Source organism: Eupeodes corollae, chromosome X, assembly GCF_945859685.1.
Source record: "Eupeodes corollae chromosome X, idEupCoro1.1, whole genome shotgun sequence".
NCBI lineage: Eukaryota > Metazoa > Arthropoda > Insecta > Diptera > Syrphidae > Eupeodes > Eupeodes corollae.
The window spans coordinates 4,227,212-4,236,677 of NC_079150.1; positions in this window are offsets into that span (position 1 = coordinate 4,227,212).

The window sequence follows — 9,466 nt, forward strand, 5'->3', positions numbered from 1 at the left end:
CTTCGTTCGTCTCGCGCGCGTACTTGCACTATTTTACACTAACATAACAGACAGCCATATAAAGCTCTCCAATTTCTGTTCTTTTTGTTTTATTTCCTTTCCCTTAAAACATGAGAGTGGGACGTAAAGTTGCAACTTGCAAGCTTAATTATAAATGTTGGCCCTGAGAATTTCCTTACTTTATTATACACGTTTATAACTTTTTTGATAGAATTTATTGCTTTAAAGCTTCAAAGGTACAAACTAAATTTTATTCTCAAAATTTAATAAAAATGTTTAACTCTTTAATTTAGATACATATTTGATAATTTTGAATTGCATTTCGTTTTCGTATGGGTGTGATAAAGAAAATCGAACAGACAGTCGCAGAAGCTTTTCCACTTTTGCAATATATTTACATATATAAATTCTTTCCTTTCTAACCGCATCATAGAAATATTGAATAGAGGAGATACGATATGTCGGTACTCGGTCTCGGTGTACCTACAGAAATGTACGCTTTTGTTTCTCCATGACAGAGAATTTAAAAAGCAGCCATGAAAACCTTGAACAAGTTTTTGTGGTTAAGCTAAATTTTGTTTTTGTTTGATAGCTGACCTCGAGAATTGTGTACATGTGTAAATTTATAACATATGTTTTATAATGAGGGATGCATCGGATAGAGCAGTGTGAAAGGAAAGGCGGGCAATACACGTGAGACGTGAGTACTATGTATGTTACCATGTCATTTAAAAGTCAGATGAATGAGTTAGCCAGTTTGTATTTTTAATATCTCGGAGGTTTTCGTGTTCTCAGAAATAGGTATAAAACATATAATTTTAGTAAAAATTGAAGCGGGCGGATCTGAAATGTTTAACTGATGAGCGTTTATAACAATCAGCAAATTTACTTCATAAAATTACAGGAATGTTATCATCGGTTTAAATCATTGTAAACAATCACTGCAATTAATGTTAGGTCGTCTGTAGCTATAATTAAGGGGCCGGTTATAGCTATCAATAAAATGTTTGTTTTTAGTTTTTGAACATGTTACAATTTATTCCAGTAAAAGATTGATCCAATAAGATGAATCCTATATTTAAGTATTTTTTTTAAAGAAACAATGCATTTAAAGTTTAATTTAATTTAAAAATTCATTCTAATCTTTTTAATGATGAAATTTAATTTGACTGAACAGCCAAACAAAATTCCATTTCGTTTTACTGTTGGTGTTCAATTTTTTTACTGTTCCGATCACTTTATTAAAAATTTGGTTGATGAAACCAACAGTAAGGCGCCAGTTATAGCTATCATTGGTTTTCATCATTGAAAACAAACATAGGAATTTTCTTGACAGGTCGTTCTTGATTGAATTCCACCGAAAAACTTTTACTGACAGAAATCTGTCATTGGAATTTTGTGAAATCGATCGGAAATCACCCAAAGAATTTTTTTCAGGAATAAAAGTGTAATTGCGCATTTATTTTTCTCTAAAAAAATATTTTTCTTTTTTCCGGACCGAAATTCATTTTCCTGAACGATACTTTTATGTTAAAAAGTGAAACAAATCGCTTTGTCACGCACTTACCATAAAGACGAGTCTTAAAATGGCTAACAAAATGTGTAAATTAACCTTACATTTACATATTTCGAGAGATGAAATGACAATTTTAGTCACTAGACTCTTTTTTAAAAACTCTGCTGTCCAGCAATATGGAGGACTCCTTACATATGAAAGCATTACAAGACTCCAAAAGTTTTTTTAAATGTTCCAAATAAAATAGTTAAGAATGGTTTTTCGGTGTTATTCATGCAGAAACTTATGGTGATACGTAGCTTTTTTTCCAAAAATAATATATTCTGTTCTTATTAGCGTTTCTATAAATATTCAAAAAGGCTACAGAAAAAAATTATGCAAAAACCCAGAAAATGAAAAAACTTTAATGAAAATTAGATATTTTTTCCTAGGAAAATAAAACAGAATCTGATATAAAGAATTATCTGGCTTTTTGACGTATTTTTTTCGGACTCAATTTTCCGAAGCCTGATATTACTATCGTTCTCAGTTTGCTTACTCGTAGATTGGAGCTCATGCTAGAAGACGAATTCATAGAAAATACTATTAACTATGTACATATATACATTTACGTATAATTTTTTCCACAGATTGCTAACTGGTTGGGCTTTTAATTATAATTAGAAGGTTATAAGACGTTTTCATGCAGCAGTGGAAAACTTGGGTAAACTTAAGTTTTATTTTTGCAGAGTATAATAGTCTACTAAAATACGGAACTTCGGAATGAGGTACCAAAAGTAATGTGGAAATTTGTTTACGTCTCCTTTTAAAGTCATCTAAACGTAATTCTCATAATCTGAAGTCTGTTTCGTAACTTAACAGACTGGACACCAAGTTGCAAATATTTTAACAATGATAATCATCGTTCCTAAAGCTTAATTGTTGTAAGCAAAAAAATTGACCAACAAACTTCAAAACTTCTTTAAAAAAAGCAGCATGGGAATCAACAGGGCAAAAATAATACAAGCCCAAATGGAGGAATGAGGAAGACAAATACCAAGAGCTTTAAGAAACTTGAGAAACTTCAAAAAAAAAAAAAAAATCGACGCCAATCACAACAAATTAAGTGTCGATGGCATTGGCGAAGAAAAATACTTCAAAAATAAAGTTGACGAGAGTACGATGCAAATGTTGGAAGAAATCATCCTCAAAATGTCAAGCCTTTTCTGGTGAAATACCAGTACAAACAGAAGACCAACCCTCAAGAAAAGAAAAACCCCAAGCAATTTGGGACCTTTATGCAAGCAAATTTAAAAGGATAATAAATATCCCTAAAAGAAAAATCGACGATCTTCAAGTACTGGAAGCAGTGCATACAACCAAAATAAGATATTTGGAAATCTTATTTGAAGAGATAGAAAATCTCTATACCAACAAGAATACAACAATGAAGAAGTGGAAGAATTATATTACGGAATGCTCGATGAGTATTTTGAAGAACTTCCCAAGTTGATGCGGCTCAAAGGACCAAAGAAAATAATTTTGGAAAGAAATAAATGACACGTCTTTACTCGGCTATGCCTTTATTTCAACTCAATTGTTCTTAAATTACCTACAACTATTTATACCTGCTTAAATCTAAGGAACATGAGATAAGATACTGATAAAAATAGAATACACGTTTCCAGCCCATGCTAGGTTTGGGAATCTGTGTGTACCCATGTGTTCCTATCCTATCAGTATCCTATCCTGTGACGCTACGTCCTACCACAAGATTATTTTGTATATGTATTGTGGAAATGCGCAGCTGAACCCTCGTAAGGATCATGTTCATCTAGGAACAATATGTATTCTAGTTTCAAGTATATTTTTCAAAAATAAAAAATGCATTTGAAATTAAATTTATTTCGTAAATTCTTTTTAAAAATTTAATTATAAAATTCCATTTGTATTGGACAACTTACAACTTTTTGTCGCTTCCTTTTTTTCCGATTTATCTAAAAGTCTTACAAAAAAAAAACATTCGTGTGACGACAAAGAATATTAGGAATATTTTCACAAGACACAGTTGGGTACTTTTATTTAGATATGTATATTGTAGGAACTACTTTAAAATTTCACTATAGCAACAATGAATTTTGACCATTGTAATCGGAATTTGTTCATCGAACTGATTTGAGTTGAATCATCTTAAACAGATGAAAAACTCGACTTGAGTCAATTTGGATTTCAAAAATATTACAATCACTTATTCAACTTAGTCAATTCCACCCCTGGTATCTATTTGGGTGAATTTTTAAAACCTTAAGAATAGTTGTAGTACCCGCAGCGTGATAGTTAGTGCGTTGGACTATCACGCAAGGGCTCTTGGGTTCAATCCCTGCCTGTGCCACCTAACTTTTTTCACGGGTACGGCGAGGAATTGACAAATCCTCCAAGAATAATTCTTGTCATGAAAAAATGCTTTCTCAAATTAGCAGTTTAGATTCCATCTAAAGTAGTAAGTCACTAGTCCCTGGTTCTTCTTGGACTGTTGCGTCACCTAATTTATTTTATTTTATTTAAAGAATAGTTGGAATAAAAGATGCAGGAAATGTTTAAAACATAAATAAATATTAGGAAAAAATACATCGCTGTACGAGAGTTTTATATCTTGAATCTACATCGTTCTATTTTCACAGGGAACTTATTGGCACCTTTGTTTATAAATCTATAGTATTCTCATGTAGCTGTTTTTTGTTACTTCTCCGTAGTTTCCAGATGGCACTCGAAGTTTTATAGAAAAACTGCAAAAGCTATTTTCGCCGTAGCCACTAGGTGCGGCCTTTATGACAATCTACGATGAAAGTACCTTTGTATACAAAAATATAGCAACTTTGTATATGAAAACCGTTTTGCGTATGTAAACAAAAAACATAACCAAACCAAAATACAAACACAAAGCATGTCCCCTCAATATTGTAGGTACGTTGATGAATATTCCCTAAAACAAATGGGTTTTCCTTACTCACTCAAACTTTCGTTAATTCACTATAGTTTATCTCTATTTTCGTCTGTTTCAAATAATAACATTTGTAAGTCTCCTGGCTGCAAATGGATTTCTCCACCAGACGTTCCACAAAAAATATCTAGATGTCGCCCTATTCGACTTCCACTATGAGAGAACTATGCTTTTCATATACAAAAGTAGCACTAAAGGTTTCATAAACAAATTTGGCACCTGGTAAGTTGCTTCCCACACTACCTGGGAGGCAGTGTACTGAAAAATGAAGATACATTTTTTTCCATTTGCCTTTCAATGTATTTGCCTTGGGGGAAGAAAATATTATAATTATAGGGTATATGTTTATTTGTATAATAAGACAAAAATATATATTTTTCTAAAAAAATACATTTTGTTAACAACAATATTTTGAATAGAGAAAAATAATTTGTAAGTGAAGAACTTCTTTTATTCTTGAGGTATTCAAATTAAATATTAGTTTTTACCAATTTTGTGTAGTATTTGTTGTAGAAGTTTTTTATTTTATTATTAAAATATTGCGAATGGCATTTTTCGAACTATTAAATAGGTAAATTTTTTTTATAAGATTATTTTAGGTTTCTAAAAATTTTACAACGCGTCGAAGACGTTAGTCATTCATTTTGATGGTTCTATAATTTTTTGTTAGCAAAATATTCGAGGTTACAAATATTTTCTTTTTCTCAGTTGTTTTTTAATTAAAAACCGTTAATTGATAAAAAAAAAAATGAGACTGCCCATGAATAAGGGGAACAAAATTACAAAGTATACTTACCTTGGGTCAACAGTAGCGTTCGATAGACGCATATGCGTCTCACCATAAATTTCAAACTGCTGCTGTATATGACCATTGAATAATTAGACATAGAAGGGACACCGGGCAGATCCTGCTTTAGATGGCGAAACTCATTGTTTATAAGTCGCTAGTATCGTACGGCGAGTAATTTAAATATTGTATCTGTCTATCAAATCCAACACCCAATTTTACAGATTTCGTTCTAATTGGAAATTCACTCAATATATGTTATCTTTAATGCCGCGTCGTCGTTGGCGCTAGTATCGAAAGTGGAGAAATTCAGTGGGAGCGAGAGAAAAACATTATTTCCATTCCGATAAGCAGCCAGCAGAATAAGGGAGATAATTAATTTTCCACCCAAAAAGTCGACACAATTTCCTTTATTCTATTTGAGTTCATCCTTCTATATGTTTTCGTATACAAAGCTTCCATACGAAGGTCGATGAATTTATTTGTATTCTTTTTTATCAATGCACTTTTATTCACTATAGTCTTTCTCTATTTTGTCTGTTTCAAATTATAACATTTGTAAGTCTCCCGACTGCAAATGGATTTCTCCATGAATGTCTTTACTAGACGTTCCACCAAAAATATCTAGATGCCGCCCTATTCGACTTCCACCAGGAGAGTACTATGGTTTTCATATCATCGTCGTTCTATTAAAACTCTTTAAGTCCATTTTTTTGTGTTTTGAGATATTTGCATTAAAAGTTTAAAATCAACATGCAAATTAATAGATTTTTGGAGTTTTAATTCTTTATAATTTATAAATGGTACATCGTTAAGCTTAGGGAGTTTCGAAAAAATATAAATTTTGTCATTTGCATGAATTTAGTGTATTTATTTCATTTTTGCGGAAAATGGACTAAGGGAGTTTTCATAGAATAGCGACGATATAGAAATTGTCTTCAGAAGCAAAGAGTTTTTAAGTGCTTCAAAATCAAATGGGGTGGTCTAGTGACTGACAACTCTCAACCATTCCTGTGTGCGAGCACTGTTGTCAGGAATCGAAGAGACCTACAATTTTAGGCCGAATCCGAACGGCTAGTTTGAGAAAGCACTTTTTCATGACAAGAATTACTCTTGAAGGACTTGTCAATTCCTCGGTAGTACCTGCGAAAATTATTTTTTTTTAAATTAAGGTGGCACAGGCAGGGATTGAACCCAAGACCCCTTGCATGACAGTCCAACGCACTTTTTATTTTTAATTCATTTTATAACGCACTAACCATCATGCCACCACTGGTACCAAGTGCTTACTTGACCTCAAATGGACAAGTTTTTGGTTTATAAGCGAAAATGTATTAAATCTAATTCCTAAATCAAAGAATATAAGCTAAATCGGAAGAATCTTATCATTTCTTTCTGTGTGATTGGTTTTAGCATTTTGAATGTCATTTTCATTTCCCAAGAAATATGAAGTTTTGCAAGAAACCAAACGTTTTTGTCAGTTGTCTTTAGGGAAGCGGGTCAACGTTTTTATGGTAATATATAAAATTGTTTAGTTATAATTCTGTAAAACTCTAAAACAGTCCATAACTGTCGATCATCTCTAATGGAGATGGCGCAACAGTTTAATATTCACCTTTGCTGGGTGCCGGGCCATAGAGACATTCCAGGTAACTGTAAGGCAGATGAACTCGCCAGGAACGGTACAGTACAACCCATCCTACCACGTTTGGCAAGTACTGGCATACCAATTGCTACTTGTAAACTGCTACTAATGCAAGACGCTGTGAGGAGGGCAGGCACCAGGTGGACCATCATCACCACATGTCAAGCCACAAAAAACATCTGGCCAACACTGGATTTAAAACGTTCAAGGTGCTTGCTCTCTCTAAGCAGATCGCATATAAGCTCGATAATAGGTGTCATAACCGGACACTGTCTAATAGGAAAGCACGCCATGAGACTAGGCGTATTCTCAAATGACTTTTGCAGAAGCTGTATGGACGAGGAAGAGGAAGAAACGGTTCTTCATCTTCTCTGCACATGCCCTGCTCTAGCTCGAAAACGCAAGAATTACCTAGCAGAATTCTTCTTTAACGATCTAAACGATCTAAATCATATCGGGATAATCAGCCTCTCACGTTTCGTAAGAGACTCTAACTGGTTCCATTGAGCTTAGGAGGAAGCCTCAAGATTCATGTGGTATCACAATGGGCCATTAAACTGGCCTAAGTGTGTCCGTTCCATCTTGGACAGCCACTATAACCTAACCTAACCTAACCTATAATTCTGTATTTCAAAAACAAATAAAAACTGTTTTTCATTAAATTTCTCCGAAAAAATTATTACAAAATAATTTATCCTTTGAAAGTGTGTTTTTGATAGTTCTTTTTTAACTATATTTTGAAGAAAAGCCAGCACTTAATGTATTTTTTTTTATCAGAATAAATGTTGTATCGGAATTTAATTAAAATTTGACTGTCAAAAATGTGACTCTAAGTCGATTCCATCCCTACAATTGATTTACGTTTTAAACTTAAAAAAGAACTCAATCATTGTATATGTTCAAATTTGAGATATGCTGAAAAAAAATTAATTTCTAACAAAGCTATTCATATCATATTATCCAAAACAAAAGTGAACATAAAGTTGATCCTAGCGAATGATTGACAATGTGTCTCTCACATACACTGCCCGAGTGGAAAAGTGAAAGTGTGTATTTATTTTTTTCAAAACAAACAATAACTGATCTCTTCGGTATCTGAAATATAAAAGTATAGGTTCAGGTGATTTTTTTTGAGTGTACTGCAAAATACAAACCCACTTTCGCCCAATTTTATGGGCCAATATATCATTTTTCGCAAAACATTTTAACCAATTTTCCATCAACCATATATAAATACCCAATTTTCACTGTCAAAAGCTTCAGAAAAAAGTTGACAGTCAATTATCGGCACATTTTGAATCAAATAATTGGCCGATATCTTGGGATCGTTTGTACTCGTCTAAACACTCAATTTTTATATTTTTAAATAATTGGACGATTGTCCATTATTTATTCTATTTAAACAACACCATCCAATATTTAATTGTCAGAAAGTTTTCGAGCAGGAAACAACACCAAAAGTTAACAGGATTTTGAGGGAATTTGAAAACTACGAAAATCGAAAGAAATAGTCACTGTTTTTGTTTTTATTTTAAAACTTCAGGGCCATAGCGTGTTTATAAAACATATACAATTCGGATAGCTCTAATCTAACTCTGCGCAAAGAGTACTGGACAATTTTAAGTGATCAGCTCAGATTTGAAAGAGAACACAGCCTGTATATCCGTTTTGTAATTGGGTTAGGATTAAGTAATTTTGATTTTGAGGTGAAACTAGAGCTTTTTTTATCTGATTGTAAATATACCTAATGTTAACAAATTTTCAAGATAACAGGACCCTAGTGACTTACAACTCTCAACTATTTCTATGTGCGAGTCACGTCATGGGTGGAGGGTACCTACAATTTGTATGGCGAATCCGAAAAGCTTATTGGGGAAAGATCTTTTCGACGACGGAATCACTCTTGGAGTCCATTCCTGGCAATCGGCAGTACGAGTGAAACGAAACTATAGGTGACACAGAAAGGGACCTTTTGCATTACAGCCCTACTCACTTACCATCGTGCCACGATGTCCAACCCCAAGATGCTTGATCAACCCTGCATCGTTTACCTTGCCATCTGCAACCGTAGCTCCAGGTGATATTGAATACTGTCCCAAAATCGTTAACCTCCCCAATGCCACTATCCATGAGTGATACATCCTTTCAAGTAATTGAACAGTTTTAAGGTCTAGGTGTGTGCACCACAAACCATCTCTTGTTGAGTGATCACATTTTTAAGTCGCCAAAAACGCTAGTTAGTGTTTAGGTTGTTTCCGCCGCTGCCATTGCAAAAAATGTTTCGACTCTTCTGATCAGCTATGATTTATAAAGCCTATATTCGTCCTAACTCCACTACAATTTCCATATTTGCACAGTTGCAATTTCCATATCTAGACAGTTGCTCTAATAACCCACTTGCGTCTCTTCAGTGGAAGAATTTTAAAGAGCGCTTTAAAAATCAAAAGTGGCCGTTATCTAACTGAAACGTTTGTATGTCTCGAGCACCGTCACAGGATTTCATGTCAATCATTATACAGTCGCTTTTTTCGGCATTCG